Source organism: Macaca mulatta, chromosome 19 (assembly GCF_049350105.2).
Source record: "Macaca mulatta isolate MMU2019108-1 chromosome 19, T2T-MMU8v2.0, whole genome shotgun sequence".
Lineage (NCBI taxonomy): Eukaryota > Metazoa > Chordata > Mammalia > Primates > Cercopithecidae > Macaca > Macaca mulatta.
The window spans coordinates 23,567,745-23,586,257 of NC_133424.1; positions in this window are offsets into that span (position 1 = coordinate 23,567,745).

Below are 18,513 nucleotides of genomic sequence, written 5' to 3' on the forward strand. Positions count from 1 at the left end.
TTTACGAGAATCTTGCCTTACGGTCAAACTGATTAAGATTGGATAAATCTGTATATAAGAATTATTTTTTATTTTTTATTTATTTTTTGAGACGGAGTCTCGTTCTGCTGCCCAGGCTGGAGTGCAGTGGCTTTATCTCGGCTCACTGCAAGCTCTGCCTCACAGGTTCACACCATTCTCCTGCCTCAGCCTCCCGAGTAGCTGGGACTACAGGTGCCTGCCACCACGCCCAGCTAATTTTTTGTATTTTTAGTAGAGACGAGGTTTCACCATGTTAGCCAGGATGGTCTCGATCTCCTGACCTCGTGATCCGCCCGTCTCGGCCTCCCAAAGTGCTGGGATTACAGGCGTGAGCCACTGCGCCCGGCCAAGATTTTATTAAAAACTTGTTTTGGCTGGGTGCAGTGGTAGAGGCAAGCTCAGGAGGGAGGCTCGGGAGGCTGAGGCAGGAGAATTGCTTGAGCCCTGGAAGTGGAGGTTTCAGTGAGCCGAGATCTAGCCACTGCACTCCCAGCCTGGGTGACAAAAGCAAAACTCCATCTCAAAAAGAAAAAAAAAAAAAAGTGGGTTTAACCCCAATAGTACACTCATTCGAAGGTGAAATGTAGGCTTTCTCTTTTAAACAAGATTTTTATATTACATTTTGAAAAATGAACAATTTTGTGTGCCTTTTGAATAAACTACAAGAAAAATAAGACAGGAGACAAATGGTTTTTCTTTTTGTTGGTGGGGTTTTTGTTTGTTTGTTTTTCATTTGTTTTTGTCATTGTTTGTTTGTTTTTGAGATGGACTGTAGCTCCATCGCCCAGGCTGAAGTTCTGATCTTGGCTCACTGCAATGTCTGCCTCCTGGGTTAAAGCAATTCTCCTGCCTCAGCCTCCTGAGTAGCTGGGATTACAGGCAAGTACCACCACACACAGCTAATTTTTCTATTTTTAGTAGAAACAAAGTTTGGGGCCAGGGGGGTGGCCCACGCTTATAATCCCAGCACTTTGGGAGGCCGAGGTGGGCAAATCACGAGGTCAGGAGTTCAAGACCAGCCTGACCAACATGGAGAAACCCCGTCTCTACTAAAAATACAAAAATTAGCTGGGTGTGGTGGCATGCATCTGAAATATCAGCTACTCGGGAGGTTGAGGCAGGAGAATCGCTTGATCCTGGGAGGCAGAGGTTGCAGTGAGACAAGATCGAGCCATTACATTCCAGCCTGGGAGACAAAGCAAGATTCCATCTCAAAAAAAAAAAAAGGAAAAAAAAGGGAAGGGGAGGGGAGGGGAGGTGAAGGGAAGGGAAAGGGACAGGGTTTCATCATGTTGGCCAGGCTGGTCTTAAATTCCTGGCCTCAAGTGATCTGCCTTTGTATTTCTAGTAGAGATGGAGTTTCCCTATGTTGGCCAGGCTGGTCTTAAATTCCTGGCCTCAAGCAGTCCAACCAACTGGACCTTCCAAAGTGCTGAGATTACATGCATGAGCCACCACACCTGACCTCATCTTGGCTAAAAGAATGACATATGGTGACCTGGAATTTGATTTCATACTATCAAGTGTTTTAAACCTTTGATAGTTGACAAACTTTTCAATATTAAATTACAAATTTTGTCTTTTTCTGACCTAGTTAATCTTTTAAATATTAGGTTACCTAAAGTCCCCAAGTGACATATTCAGCTTATTTGGTATTAAAATCATGCAGGATGTATTGTCAAATATGAAATGGTGGTTGGCTTTCTTTAGGTTATATCAGTATAAATATGTTATTGGTGAGTGTCCCAAAATTATGGAAAACTGTAAATCTGATGTGATTTAGTGTGTTATTAATAATTATAATTTTTATGTCAAATAGTTGTATCCCACAGGAGTAAGCAAAATTTCTAGTCAATTGTGGCTTTAATAATGGCTCTCTAGTTGGGCATGGTGGCTCACGCCTATAATCCCAGCACTTTGGGAGGCCCAGGTGGATGGATCACCTGAGGTCAGGAGTTCGAGACCAGCCTGGCCAACATGGTGCAACCCTGTGTCTACTGGGAAAAAAAAAAAAAAGTTAGCCTGGCCTGGTAGCAGATGCCTGTAATCCCAGCTATTCCCGAGGCTGAGGCAGGAGAATTGCTTGAACCCAGGAGACAGAACTTTCAGTGAGCCGAGATTGTGCAATTGCACTCCAGCCTGGGGACAGAGCAAGGTGAGGCTCCATCTCTAAATAAATAAATAAATAAATAAATAAATAAATAAATAAATAACAGCTGTCCTAAGACTTTTTGTCACCCATAAACGATTGCTGTCTTGATTTGATCCTCTTCAAGAGATGATTTATAGTCTGCTATAGAAATTTGCCAGGTGCTTTTAAATGCAGGTTTCTGATAACTTTGGAGACTGCAACATTAGAACAGAGGAAAAATTTTCAGGACTGTCACGGAGAGCTGAAATGTTAATGAATATCAAGCAGAAAAGGAGTTTATGGCATGAACTGAATTAATAGAAGACAAAAGTAATATTTTTTGAACTTTTCCTTAAAATGCTGCAGCCGGGCGCGGTGGCTCACGCCTGTAATCCCAGCGCTTTGGGAGTCCGAGGCGGGCGCATCACAAGGTCAGGAGATCGAGACCATGGTGAAACCCCGTCTCTACTAAAAATACAAAAAAATTAGCCGGGCGCGGTTGTGGGCGCATGTAGTCCCAGCTACTCGGGAGGCTGAGGCAGGAGAATGGCGTGAACCCGGGAGGCGGAGCTTGCAGTGAGCCGAGATCCCGCCACTGCACTCCAGCCTGGGCGACAGAGCGAGACTCCGTCTCAAAAAAAAAAAAAAAAAAAAAAAAAAATGCTGCAAATCCTTTTTTTTGTTTTTCAGAGTCAAAATATTTTTAGCTATTTACAGTTTTTAACAACTGAGGAATGTATACTTCTGTAAAAAAAATTCGGAGCATATTTGTTTTTCTCCACCTGATTTCTCCAGAATGTGGAAATCTATTATTTTTTTTTATTTATGGAAATATAGTTATTTGCATATGTGCCATAAGCATGTTTTCTTTTGCAACAGGGCACAATTGGAGACACTGGTAATTTCATGAAGACTTTGACTGGAATGGAGTGCTTTCCTTGAAGAAATCCTACTGAATTTGTAGAGTCAATATAAGCCTTTTGGGAAAGCTGGCCTCCGACTTTGCGCAGTCCCTATGCAGGGTTCCTGACCCGTGGTAAGTATAAGAAATGTTTTTTCTTTCTTTCCTTTCTTTCTTTTTCCTTCCTTCCTTCCTTCCTTCCTTCCTTCCTTCCTCCCTCCCTCCCTCCCTCCCTCCCTCCCTCCCTCCCTCTCTCTCTCCCTCTCTCTCTCTCTTTCTTTCTTTCTTTCTTTTTCAAACAGAGTTTCCATCACCCAGCCTGGGGACAATGGTGTGATTTCAACTCACTGCAACCTCTGCTTCCCAGGTTCCAGTGATCCTCCCACCCCAGCTGCCTGGGTAACTGAAACTACAGGTGCACGCCAGCACACTCAGCTAATATTAGTATTTCATGTCAAGATGAGTTTTCACCACGTTAACCAGGCTGGTCTCGAACTCCTGACCTCAGGTGATCCACTCACCTTGGTCTCCCATAGTGCTTGGGATTACAAGTGTGAGCCACCATGCCTGGCCAGGAATGTCTCTTTCTGACAGAACCAGGAGCCCGAAGTTATCTTGGGACCCCAAGAAGAGAGAAATTCACCCAACTCATAGGTATTTGATGGTACAGACCCATGGCTGGGCTTGGCTTTTAAAAAGTCTTTTCTGATAGTCCTTTAATGGAACGTAGTTACATCAAAGCCAATTTTTAAAACCTATGTGAAAAATAATTACTTTTGCTGCATTTTATACATATAATCAGGCCAAATATAATACGAAAGCTTTTTATGCAAGAAAATCAGTTTTACCATGATTTGTCTTTAGTAGAAATGGAAAACTGGAGAGACAAAAAAATTATGTTTCAAGAACTATGGTACACCTGTTATTAGACACTAGTCTCATTTGTTGTTTATGAGTATTTTCCCTGCTATTTAGACTAATTCTGCTTATTCCTGTGAACACACCACTGATCTCTGACTGCAGCTGGAAAGAACCAAGAGAGATAGGTAATCTAAAAATCTGGATCAGGGGCCAGGTGCTCATGCCTGTAATCCCAGCACTTTGGTAGGCCAAGGCGGGTGGTCACAAGGTCAGGAGTCCGAGACCAGCCTGGCCAACATGGTGAAACTCTGTCTCTACTAAAACTACAAAAATTAGTCGGGCGTGGTGGCACATGACTGTAATCCCAGCTACTCGGGAGGCTGAGGCAGGAGAATCGCTTGAACCCAGGAGGCGGAGTTGCAGTGAGCCGAGATTGCACCACTGCACTCCAGCCTGGCCAACAGAGTGAGACTCCATCTCAAAAAAAAAGAAAAACAAAAAACAAAAAAAACTCCGGATCAGTATTCTAATTCTGAACACATATTGGAATCAGGTAGCAAACCCATAACAGCTTCGTTCCAACACTTGCCCTTATTTAGTTTACGTGGGATAATTTTACTTACTTTGCTTTACTGTTGCGGATTATATTGTTGTTGTGCTCTTTGTGTCGAAATGCAGCATAAGCTTGCTCAATGTTTTCTTAAATAGAACAATTTTGCAGATATCATCTTTTGTTAAGAACTCAAGAGTTATAAATGGCCCTTGTCATACTGATGCTTTCTCACCTGGCCGGGCATGGTGACTCACGCTTGTAATCCTAGCACTTTGGGAGGCCAAGACAAGTGGATCACCTGAGGTCAGGAGTTCAAGACCAGCTTGGCCAACATGGTGAAACCTTGTCTCTACTAAAAATACAAACATTAGCCAGGCATGGTGGCAGGTACCTGTAATCCCAGCTTCTCACAAGGCTAGAGGCAAGAGAATCGCTTGAATCCAGGAAGCAGAAGCTGCAGTGAGCCAAGATCATGCCACTGCATTCCAGCCTAGAGTGAGACTCTGTCTTAAAAAAAAAAAAAAAGAAAGAAAGAAAGAAAAAGAAGAGTCAAATCACCTCGGTGCTGGGCCCAGAGGTACTTCATAACCCCTCACTGGGCACAGCCAAAGCAGTAGAAAATGTTACATAACCTAGGTGCTGGGTACGGCAGTATGTCCCAATATCCCTTGAAAGAAGGGCGAGCCAGAGAGTAATATCACCCATGTGAGGGACCAAACGGTATGTTACAATGTCTTCTGTAGGCAGAGGACAGGGTGGAGGATTACATCACTTGTATGCTGAACTCAGCAATATGTCAAAACGGCCCATGTGGGCAAAACACAGGCAGGAGAGTCACATAACCTAAGTGCGAGGAGCCACAATATGTCAAAGTTGTCTCTATGGGCAGAACCAAGACATTGACTAAGTGCTGGGTGCAGCAAGATGTCACTACCCGGTCTGTGGGCTGAGCCCAGGCAGGAGCATAAAACTTCTCAAGTGCTAGGCTGAGGTATATGTCACAATCACAGCTGCAGGAAAGTCCAGAGATGAGATGAACCATCCTGAACATGTCTTGGTTCGAGGTATGAGAGGCACCACCTCCTGTATGTTGGGTCTAAGTATATAACTCACAATCTCAACAGTTTGCTGAATCCATCCGTAAGAGCCTCAATCCCTCCCACAGACTGTGTCCCTTTAGTGGAGTCAAAGCCTTACAGATATGCTGGATCTTGGTCTTAGAGTCACCAACCCACCTGCAAACCAAATCCATATATGAATCAATTTTCCAACTTCAACGTTCTTTGGATGTAATATTCAGAACCTCAACAGTCAGCTGTGTTCGTGTGGAAGAATGACAATACTTACTGCCAGCTGGGTATATATACATGAGTGTCATAATCTCACCTCTGTGCCATGCTCTGCTAGGACACCCCGTGTGTGTGTGTGTGTGTGTGTGTGTATACATTATATATACATATATTTTATATATATAACGTGTGTGTATATATATATACACATATATACACACATTAAAGTCACAGTATGCTCTGAGACCTTTGTGCATCTACAGACTCATGATCCTACCCGTGGCCCCAAACCCAGGAATAAGAGTCAACATCTCTCCATTGAACATGTCCAGGTAGAAAGGATCTAACTTGCCAGAATTAGAAATGAGTCACCATCCCAACTGTAGCTGGATGTTCACATATGACAGCCACAATCCAAACTGTGGGCTGTGTCAATGTGTGAAATTCAGGACCTCCCCAATGGGCTCTGTCCATCTGTGAGGATGACAGTCTTAACAGTTGGTGGTTGTTTAGTGTGCCCTGTAATGACACTTTCTGTACCACTCAAGGGCTTTATATAATATGTAAAAGAATAGTAGTCCTTTACGACCTTAATACATAGAGAAGACCCACAATCTCTCTCATTTTCCTAAGACTAGTTATGGGAGACAGTATCTCTTCTATTGGATGGTTTGAGGTATAAGAGCAATAAATGAACCTGTGAGCTGGGCAAAATATATGTCACAATTTTAGCTGTGGGTAGGAAGTGAGCAGCAGATTCACATCACGTTGGTTTTTGGCAAAGATATGTCACAATGTTTCCTGAGGTCAGAAACCAGACAGAAGTCATATCACCCAGGTGCTCAGTCACAGATATATTACAATCCCCTCTGAAAGCAGAGCACAGGCAGCGGAGTCATTTCACCTGGGTGCTGAGCCCAGTGATATGTCAAAATGCTCTCTGTGGGCACAGCCTTGGCAGGAGAGACACATCATCTGGTGTCTGGGTCCGGCAATATATTACAGTATTTTCTGCGGGCAGGATGCAGGCAAAAGAGGAGAGTCACATCTCTTAGGTGATGGAGGAAGAGACATTTTACAAGGCTCCTCATGGGCAGGGCACATGCAGGAGCCTCCCATCCTCAAGGAATGATGCCCAGCTATATGTAACAATACCCAAGATATGCAGGGCCCAGGGAAAACAGAAGAGTAGCATCGCTTAGGTGCTGGGTTTAGTGATGTGTCAAATTCCCCCATTTTGTCAGGGCCCAAGCAGAAGACAAGAGTCGTGCCACCTAGGTGATGAATGAACAGATACATTATAATACCTCTGTAGGCAGGGCCCAAACAGATTTGCATCACAAAAGTGTTTGGTCCAGGCAGGAGAGGAAAGTCACATCACCTAGGTGTTGAGCCCAGTGACATATCACAATCTGCCCTTGGGCAGAGACCAAGAAAAGGAAAGTCACTTCCCCTGGGTTCTAGGGCCAGTGAAATGTCACAATGCCCTCTGTGAAAAGTGCTAAGGCAAAAGTATCGGCTCACATCACCTAGATGCTGGGTTCAGTGATATGCCACAATTTCACCTGTAGGACCTAGGCAGAAGGATCAGATCACTCAGGTGCTGGGAAGAGCTGTATGATACAATCACACATGCAAGAAGGTCTAAGAATGAGATTAACGATCCCACACATGTCCTGGTTCAAGGTACGAGAGTCAATACCTGCTGTATGTTGTGTCTAATTACACGAGTCACCATCTCAAAGGTGAACTGGATCTGTGGATTAAATCCTTAATCCCTCCCATGAACTGTGTTCCCTTAGTGGAGTCAGAGGCTCACAGGTGTGCTGAATCTTGGTCTGAGAGTCACCAACTCACCTGTGGACCAGATCCATGTATGTGATTTAATTTTTCAACTTTCAGCTGCCTTTGGGTGTGAGGTTCAGAGTCTCAAAAGTTGGCTGGCTTCATGTGGAAAAATGACAATGTTTACTGTAGTCAGGGTGTGCACAGGAGTGGCATAATCTCACCTGTGTGCCTGGCCCTTTTAGGACACTCTCTGTACTATCCTAAGGCTTTATATGGTTTGCATGAGAGCCACAATCCAGCCTGAGATCTTCATGCTGGTATAAACCTGTGATTGTATCCATGTCCCTAAGCCCAGTTATGACAGTCAACATCTCTCCGATTTTCTGGGTTCAGATAGGAGAGCCCTCACTTTCCTATGAGCTGCATTTAAAAATGTTTTGCTATCGCCAGATGCGGTGGCTCACGCTCGTAATCCCAGCACTTTGGGAGGCCGAGATGGGTGAATCACAAGGTCAGGAGATGGAGACTATCCTGGCTAATACAGTGAAACCCCGTCTTACTAAAAATACAAAAAATTAGACAGATGCAGTGGCAGGTGCCTGTAGTCTCAGCTACTCAAGAGGCTGAGGCAGGAGAATGGCAGTACCTGGGAGGCAGAGCTTGCAATGAGCAGAGATAGTGCCACTGCACTCCTGCACTCCAGCCTGGGTGACAGAGCAAGACTCCATCTCAAAAAAAAAAAAAAAAAAAAAAAAAAAAAAAAAAAGACCAACCAGTTTTACAATCCCAAATCTGGATGGATGGTCACTTATGACAGTCACAATTCCAACTGTGGACTGCATCCATGTGTGAGATTCACAACTGGGGTCTGTCCATCTGTGAGGGTCACAATTTTAACAGGTGCTTGGTTGTCCATACATGCAAGTCAATCTCACCTGTGTGCTGGGCTCTGTGATGGCACACTGTGTACAATCCAAAGACTTTATACCATAGGTGAGAGTGTGGTAATCCACTCTGACCTTCATAAAAATAGGAGACCTAGAATCTTATCCATTTTCCTAAGCCAAGCTATGAGAGACAGCATATCAACTACAGTCTGGTTTAAGATACGAGAGTCATCATCTCACCTGCGAGATGGGACATGTAACTTGTGAGTAGGTAGTGAGCAGGAGAGTCACATCACCTGGGTGCTTGGCCAGAGATTTGTACAATATTCCCTGATGGAAGGGACTAGGCAGGAGAGGAACATCACCTGGGTGCTGAGTCCAGTGATATGTCACGATGCTCCGTGTGGGCAAGGTTCAGGCAAAAGAAACACATCGTCTGTTCGGTAGGCCCAGCAATATGTTACCATCTTCTATCTATAAACAGAATGCAGGTAAAAGAAGACAGTCACATCTCTCAGGTAATGGATGCGGAGATACGTCACAAGGCCTTCTGTGAGCAGGGCCCATGCATGTGCCTCCCATCCCCTGTGTGTTGAGTCCAGTGATATGACACAATACCCAAATATTCAGGGCCCAGGCAAAATAGGAGTGTCACCTCACCTAGGTTCTGGGTCCAGTGATTTGTTACAATCCCCCTTTTTTTTGGCAGGGCCCGGGCAGAAGAGAAGAGGCACATCACCGAGGGGATGAATGAAAAAATATTTCATAATACCCCTGTAAATAGAACCCATGCAGAAGAGTCACATCAACTATGTGGTGGACGCAGACATGTCACAATACCCAATGTAGGCAGGGCCCAAACATAAGAGGAGAGTCACATCATCTAGGTGCTAGGACTGGTAATACATCACAATCCTTCCTTGGGCAGAGTCTAAACAGTGAAGGAGAGTCATATCACCTATGTGCTGAGTCCAGCAATGTGTCACAATAACTCCTGAGGGAAGAGTCCAAGGAGTATTGTTACATCACCTGGGTGCTGGGGCAGGAATATATTGCAATCTTCCTTGAAAGCAAAGACTAGGCAGGAGAATCACATGATCTAGTTTCTGGGACCAGCAATATGTCACAGTGCTTCCCAATGGAGTAGGCCCAGGCTGGAGAGACACATGACCTGGTTGCCAGACCCAGTCACAATCTCCCCTGAGGTCAGGGAACAGGCAGAAAAAAAACACAACCCCTACATGATAGATGCAGAGAAAACACAATAAACCCCTTCTAATCAGGGTCAAGGTAAAAGTCTCTTATCTTCTAGGTGTTGGACCCAGCAATATGTCAGAATACCAAAAATATGCAAGGTCCAGGTAAAAGAGGAGAGTGACATCAGGGAGGTGCTGGGTCCAGTGATAAGTCACTATTACTCTTTCTGGCAGGGACCGGGCAGAAAATGTGAGTCACATCACTTAGGTGACTAACGACATGATAGGTAATAATGTCCCTGGGGGCGGAGCCCATACAGGAGAATCACATAACTTAGACATTGCACCCAGACACATGTCACAATAGCAATGTATGTATAGCCAAGGCAGAAGAGGAGAGTCACATAACCTAGGTGCTGGGCCCAGTGATAAATCAGTTTCTTACTGGGCAGAGTGCAAGTGGTAGAGAAGAGTCATATCACCTAGTTGCTTGGTCTGAAAATATGTAACAATACCCCCTGAGGAGCGGGCTCAGGCAGGAGAGTCACATCACCTAGGTGATGAGCTCAGAGATATGTCACAATGCCTTGAGGTGAGTAGGGCTCAGGAAGAAAAGAAAAATTACATAAACTAGGTCCAGTGCCCAACCATATGTAATGATAACCCCAGTGGGGAGCACCCAGGCATGACAAAAGAGTCACATCACGTAGGAGCTGGCTCTAGCAATATGTAGCAATCTCCAGTGTGGACAGGGCTGAAAAAAGAATGACCACATCAGTCGTCAACCACGTGATGAACTCAGAAATATGTCAAAATTATTCCTGTGAGCAAAGACCAGGCAGAAGGATTACATCATGTGTGCTGGGCTTAGTAATAAGTCACTCTCTCCTCTGTGGGCATGGTTCAAGCAAAAGAAAAAAGTCACATTACCTAGGTGCTGGGCCCAGAGTGATGCCACAATCTCTTCTATGGAGAAAGCCCAGGAAAAAGAGAAGGGTCACGTCAAATAGTTGATGGGTCCAGAGATATGTCACAATGTCCCTTGTTAACAGGGTCCAGGCAGAAGACTCACATCTTCTTCGTGCTGGGATCAGCAGTATTTCCAATGTTTCTTTTTTTTTTTTTTTTTTTTTTGAGACGGAGTCTCGCTCTGTCGCCCAGGCTGGAGTTCAGTGGCCGGATTTCAGCTCACTGCAAGCTCCGCCTCCCGGGTTTACGCCATTCTCCTGCCTCAGCCTCCGAGTAGCTGGGACTACAGGCGCCCGCCACCTCGCCCGGCTAGTTTTTTGTATTTTTAGTAGAGACGGGGTTTCACCATGTTAGCCAGGATGGTCTCGATCTCCTCACCTCGTGATCTGCCCATCTCGGCCTCCCAAAGTGCTTGAATTACAGGCTTGAGCCACTGCGCCCGGCTTTCCAATGTTTTTGAGAGCAGGACCAAGGAAAGAGAGTAACATAACCTTGGTGTTGGGCCCAATGATACGTCACAATGTCCCCTGTGGGCAAAACCTAGAAAAAAGAGAGGAATCACATTATCTAGGTGCTGGACCTGGCAGTCTGCTTCAATACCCTCTGTAAGCAGGAACTAGGCAGGAAAGGAGAGTCACATCACCGATGTAATGGGCACAGTGATATGTCAGAATATTCTCTGTAGGCAAGGCCTAGGCAAGAGAGTTACTTCACCTGGGTGTTACACTCAGCAATATGTCACAATGGCCCATGTAAGGCACAAGCAGGAGAGCCACATAACCTGGATATTGGGTGCAGTGATATGTCATAGTGCTCCCTATGGGCAGCGCCAAGTCAGGAGAATAGATTCCCATCACCTAGGTCCTGGGTTCAGCGATGTGTCACAATCCTATCTGTGGCCTGAGCCCAGGCAGGAGAGTCAAATCACTCAAGTGCTGGACAAAGGCGTATGTCACAATCACAGCTGCAGGAAGGTCCATGAATGAGATGAACAATCCTGCACATGTCCAGGAGTCACAGTCTCAACCGTGGACTCTATTTCTACATGAGAGCTTCTATCTGTCCTGCACACTGGGTCTCCTTAGTGGAGTCAAAGTCTCTTAGGTTTCAGGTGTCCTGAATCTTGGTCTGAGAGTCACCAACTCACCTGTGGACTGGATTCAAGGATGAAAGTCAATTTTCAAACATTTGAAATGTTTTTTGGTGTGGAAATTCAGAATCTCAACAGTGGGCTGTGTTCATGTGGAATGATGGCAATCATGAGTGTTGGCTGGGTGTGGATGATCCAGCCTGAGACCTTTATGCCCACATGGACCCATAATTGTACCTGTAGCCCTAAGTCCAGGTATGGGAGTCAACATGTCTCCAGTTGGCTTAGTCCAGATAACAGATTACTTAACTGCCTATGAGCTGGGTTTAGAAATGTTTTGCCATTTCGGCTGGGTGCGGTGGCTCATGCCTATAATCCCAGCACTTTGGGAGGCCGAGGTGGGCAGGTTAACTAAGGTTGGGAGTTTGCGACCAGCCTGACCAACATGGAGAAACCCCATCTCTACTAAAAATACAAAATTAGCCGGGTGTGGTGGTACATGCCTGTGATCCCAGCTACTCGGGAGGCTGAAGCAGGAGAATCGCTTGAACCCAGGAGGCGGAGGTTGTGATGAGCCAAGATCGCGCCATTGCACTCCAGCCTGGGCAACAAGAGTGAAACTCCATCTCAAAAACAAAAAAACAGAATAAAACAAAAGAAATGTTTTGCCATTTCAACCCTGGCCTGATGTTCACATATGACATTCAAAATTGCAGCTGTGGACTGTATCCACTTGTGAAATTGAGGACCTCACCAGTTAGCTCTGTTCATGTGGGAGAGTAACAATCCTAAGGGCTGCTGTGTTGTGCCTCTGAGAAACACAACCTTACCTGTGTGCGAGGCTCTGTGATGACACTCTCTGTCACCTGAGAGCTTTACAAAATATGCAAGACAGTGTCAATTCTTTATGATCTTCATAAAGAGAAGAACCGAAAACTTTTCCATTTGCCTAAGAGTTAAAATGTATAAAATCCTAAAATGTATAAATGTATAAAATCAAGCTGTGACCCAACCACCTTAGGCCCGCGTTGTCACGACCTCCTGAGGGTTTGTCAAGGGTGTGTCTTTAATCTTGGCAAAACAAACTTTCTAAATTGAGACCTGTCTCAGATACTTTGGGGTTCACTTTACTAATTTTAGGTAGAATTTAAAATTCTTCTTAAAATAGAAACAAACATAAGGACTAAACTGAGAAAAACTTTAAAGAGTGTACTCAAATTCACTGACACAATCATGGGTATACCTAAATAATGAGATTCTATCCGTTTTAAGTAAGTAAGAAGAAAATACATAATTACAATGGAGGCTTTACCTTTGGGAAAACAAAAAGCTACTTTTGACCAATTATTCCCACAGATACACACCCGGGTTCCCAACCTCCCGCCAGGAGGGCCCATCCTGGTGCCTGGAGGGCAGGGTTCCTGCGATCTGGGGTTGGGGTTTGGGCTCAGGCCCCGCGCGGTGGCCTTGGGTCGCGCCCGGCCTGCCGGGTCCTCCAGCCCGAGGGACCGAGCGGGTGCGGGCGGGGCGGGCAGGGCCGGGGTGTCGGGGACTCGGAGTCCGAGCCACCCCTGCCCTGGGGCGGGCTGGGTTCGGCTTCCCGCTCTGGGAAATTTGCCCCCGCCGTCCCTGCCAGTGGCTGTTGTGGGTAGCCCCTCCTTGGAGCCTCGGCTACGGAGCCGCGCGGGACGGAAGAGCTGCGGGTGGGGAAGGACCAGCGGTGGGAGAAGGGACGGCCCTGCAGGCGACGCGGGGACTGGAAAGGGAGCCTGGGTGGGAAAAGGCGCTGGCGGGTGATCGTGCCCCCCGGGCCAGCCCCCGGGCTTTGCTGCCAACACTTCCCGAAATTCACACCCAGGCGGGCGCACTAGTTTGTGTGGCGCCTGGAACCGCAGGGTCCCCAACCAAGTACGAGACCCCCGGAGGCAGCCCTGTCCAGGGGTGTCCACAGTCCCGGCCCCAGACCCCAGGTCCTGGCCATATTCGCCAAAGTCAGAGGCTGGAATCTGGAGGGCGGATGTAGGGTGTCAGCTGAGCCCAGCTCTTGCCCGGCGGTGGCCAGCATAACGCAGTAAGACTCTCTGGAGTCCCCACTGCCCCCAACCTGCTGTCAAGCCCGCTGGGCTAAGCGATCCCTCTGCTCCTAGAGGTGCGTACCCAACGCCAGGCAGAGGGAGCAAGTGTGGGGCTGCTGGCGGTCAAGGTCCCCGGAGATGATGAGGGTCTTCTAGGAGGAGCCCCGGGGCCACAGAAGGGGAGGGGAGTGCGCGCGAGGCCCACCTTGCAAAGGCGTTCTCGTCCCCGAGGGGCTGCACCTTCGGCCTCCAGACAAGTCTCTGTGCGCTCCCAGTGCTGCTGCCGGCACCTGCGCTCCACACTCCTGGCTGCCAAACAAAGAGGAAGCCAGCCCCTTGGGAACAGGCCACTCTCAGCTTCAGGCAGGGCTGGAGGCCCAGTGAGTCTGAGTGACCGACAAGTGAATGAGCTGGGAATGAAGCCTCCTGGGGCCGGGAGAGAGAGACCAGGTGGGAGGGCAATGAATGCCTGTACCTCTGGGGCTCCGGGCTGCCAGTGGCTCGACCAGGCTCCCGGTGTCCTCCTCCAACCTCAGTTTCCTCACCTGTCCCACAGAACGAATATAGCAGGACTGTTGTGATGATGAGGCTGGATAATCCTGGTAAGCATTTATTAGTCTGCCTGGTCTCTGGATATATATTTTTTTTCTTGGTAAAGAAACTTTGCCGCCCAACATCTACTATCGGGGAAAGAGTTTGGGAGGCAGAAGACAGGACTCTCACCCTTGGCTTCAGAGTCCCTTATGGGTTCCCCATCCCTTAGGTTCAATTAAAGCACATAGTTGGAAACAAGTCCCCTACCCAGTACAGCGACAGCGCCCAGAACCAGAAGATCTTGTCTTATTGCCAAATGCTAATTCCTCGTGGGGGTTAGCTTCAGACAGGAGTCTGAAATTGATTCTCACTCTCCGGGGTTGATCCAAGGCTCTTGTGATGCGAGGTTGCTCTACCCCATCCCACCCCCGTGCTTCCCCCAGTGCATTGGGAGTCCTTAACTGTATTGACCTCAATTTGGAAACAATGTTCCCAAGGCAGGAGATGTGGCCCTCCCCAGGTAGCTGGGCTGATAAACATCTGTCCTGGGGCAAAAGACCCAGAGCAGGGAGGTACTCTCACTTCCCACTTTCATATGCTACAGCCATTTAATGGGCTGTGGTGACCTCTCTGGGTCACCTAACCTGCAGAATGGGATGTTGACTTTGTGCCACAGTGAGGGAACTGAGGCACAGGGCTAGTGAGTGAAAAAATCAGAAAGACTCTGTAACTAGGAAACACTATTCAGGCCCACGGCCCCTACAGGACTCAGCATCCTTTGGGGTGCACCAGTGGGTGGTATGCAGCACCCTGGTTACCATCTGTACCTTGTGGGGGTGAGGGTGAGTGTCCTGGCAGGACAAGGTGCTCTAGGACCCACGAGGTAGATAGACATTGCCCCCCTTTCCCTGGCTGTGAAAGGACACAAAGATAGATGTGTACCCGCCCCCCACCCGCTACACCCTTGTTCTGCTCTCTAATCTTTGCACATACCAGAGATTTCGTAAGTTCTGTGAGTACCTGGTTTTCTGCACGTACCAGAGATTTTGTTTTGCACATACCAGAGATTTTGTAAGTTCTGAGGCAAGGTCACAAGACGTGTTTAAGTAAGATAAACTCTTGCTGCCATAAACCTGCTCTCCCGCCTCAAAGTTTGAACCGAAATATCAGAAATGGCGGGAACCAATCATAGTTAGCCAAATCGCCTTGTTCAAACACTAGCCAATCATATATCTGATTTGTATAATAACTCTATGCCCACTTTTCTTAGACTACATAACACTGCTCGGAGCTCAGTGGGGGAGCTCTCCTGCCCGTCTCGTTTCACGAGCGAGGGAGAGTTCCAGGTTCGAACCTGTAATAAAGATCCTTGCTGCTTAGCTTTGACTCTGGACTCTGGTGGTCTTCTTCGGGGAATAAATGGTCTGGGCATAACAGCTGTGGGCACGGCAAGAGTTCTGTTCTCTAATATATGTGAGGACCAGTGCCTACATGCAACAGACACTTTCTCATTTCAGACATTCCAAAGATTTTAGGGGATGCATAGAAAGAAACTGAGACTCTAACCATATCCTCACACTGACAGGAGCCTCCAGTCCGGGCTCAGCTCTGACTCCTCCTGGGGAGGTTTACTCCACCCTCCTCCTTCCAACTAGAACCCACCCCCAATAGCCCCGAGCACACCCATCTTTTATAGCAGCAGCCTATCTTGGCAACTCAGCATTCTCTGCAATAATCTTGCTGTTTGTTGTTTACTACTTTAGTGTTTGCTCCTGGGAGCTGTGTCTAGTTCACCACTATGTTCCCAGTACCAGGCACAGTACTCGACCCACAGGAGGTGCTCAATGAGCGGTTGTTTAATCAATGAACAATGGCTGTCTCTGTGCTAGGGAAGCAGAAGGAGTAGGTCAGAGCACACCTTAGCTCACCCATTCCCTATCTGGGTGACCTTGGATAAGTCCTGAATTTTTTTCCTTTCAGTCACCTTGTCTGTGACATGGAGATTAATTAAACTTACCTGAGTTATTTCTGATGAGAATTTAATGCACAAAAGTATCTAAAATGCTTTTAAACAGACTGGCACTATCAGGCCTCTGAGCCCAAGCCAAGCCATCGCATCCCCTGTGACTTGCATGTATATGCCCAGCTGGCCTGAAGTAACCGAAGAATCACAAAAGAAGTGAAAATGCCCTGCCCCGCCTTAACTGATGACATTCCACCACAAAAGAAGTGAAAATGGCCGGTCCTTGCCTTAAGCGATGACATTATCTTGTGAAATTTGTTTCCCTGGCTCATCCTGGATCAACAAGCTCCCCCACTGAGCACCTTGTGACCCTCACTCCTGCCCACCAGAGAACAACACCCTTTGACTGTAATTTTCCTTTACCTACCCAAATCCTATAAAGTGGCCCCACCCTTATCTCCTTTTGCTGGCTCTCTTTTGGGACTCAACCCGCCTGCACCCAGGTGATTAAAAAGCTTTATTGCTCACACAAAGCCTGTCTGTTTGGTGGTCTCTTCACACGGACGCGCATGACAGGCACAGTGAGAGTGCAGCACACATGTGAGTTGTTTGCATTATCATGCTGCAGGTTGTTGGAATTCTTTTTCACTCATCATTTAGATCTTGAAACTCTGTTTACCTCATTGCATGTCAGGAAAATACATTTTGAATCATGTTTAGTATTTCACACTGAAATTATTTAAAACATCTATAGCTAGATAAGGTGTGGTTGCTCATGCCACCATCAAACCACAGCACTCCAGCTTAAGTGACAGAGTGAGATTCTGTCTCAAAAAACACATGTAAATAGTTGGCCGGGTGCAGTGGCTCACACCTGTAATCCCAGCACTTTGGGAGTCCAAGGCGGGTGGATCAGGAGGTCAGGAGATCAAGACCATCCTAGCTAATACGGTGAAACCCCGTCTCTACTAAAAATAAACTTTAAAAAAATAGCCGGGTGTGGTGGTGGGCGCCTGCAGTCCCAGCTACACCGGATGCTGAGGCAAGAGAATGGCGTGAACCTGGGAGGCGGAGCTTGCAGTGAGTCGAGATCCCACCACTGCACTCCAGCCTGGGAGACAGAGCGAGACTCCGTCTCAAAAAAAAAAAAAAAGATATATATAAATAGTTGATATTTATATATGATTCCTGTATGCTGCATAACTCTTGTAGCACAGAGCTGTTGATTTTTTAGATAATGTATATTACACAGTTATTTATTTTTTAGATAATGTACATTATTTGCCTTTTTCAGTGATATTTTTGTATTTTATATTCAGTTTAAATAGCGTTTCTATTATTTGTACAAATAAGTACATTCTTTTCTATTTTCAGCTAATAACCGTGGCCACATAGTTTTAAAATATTTTATTACATTATCTGGAAGAGTTGATAAGATAATCTTATATTTTGTGTATGAACATATAAATATATTTTATATTTTTGTGTGTGAATATATAAAAATATTTTATATTTTGTGTGTGAACATATAAATATCTGGACACTGTGATAAACTGATAATACATTTCAAATGCTTTTCTTAATCACTCTATTTTTAATCACTATTACATTCATCTTTTTATACATTCTATGAATGGATGGATGTAGAATATGTAGACAGATACTACATAAATGTATGTGTAGATAAATGTAGATGCAAATATACATCCGTTTAGACAATGCTGCTTTCAAAATCACAGAGAATGGTCACATTTTAACCTTTTATGTAATTAAACAAAAGATTTTCTATTTTTAATTACATTTACATTTTAATAATACAATACATAAATATACAACATATTTTTAATACAATTCTGGATTCCATTTAATATTATATTACTAGAACTTCTGTATCTATTCTGACACTTGAGATTAACTTTAACTTTCCTTTTGCTGAGTTTGCCCAGTTTTTATTTGAAGTAATACTACATCATGGGATCGCCTTAGAGGCTTTCTATATTTATATGTTTTGCATCAGTTTCTAAAACCTGGAAATTATCTCATTTTGAATTTCTTATGGAAATAGAATCTTCTCCACTAAAAATATCCCATTAGTATACTGCACGTTATTATTATTATTTTTTCCAAGACAGAGTCTAGCTCTGTCACCCAGGCTGGAGTGCAATGGTGTGATCTTGGCTCACTGCAACCTCTGCCTCCTGGGTTTAAGCAATTCTCCTGCCTCAGCCTCCCAAATAGCTGGGTTTACAGGTGCC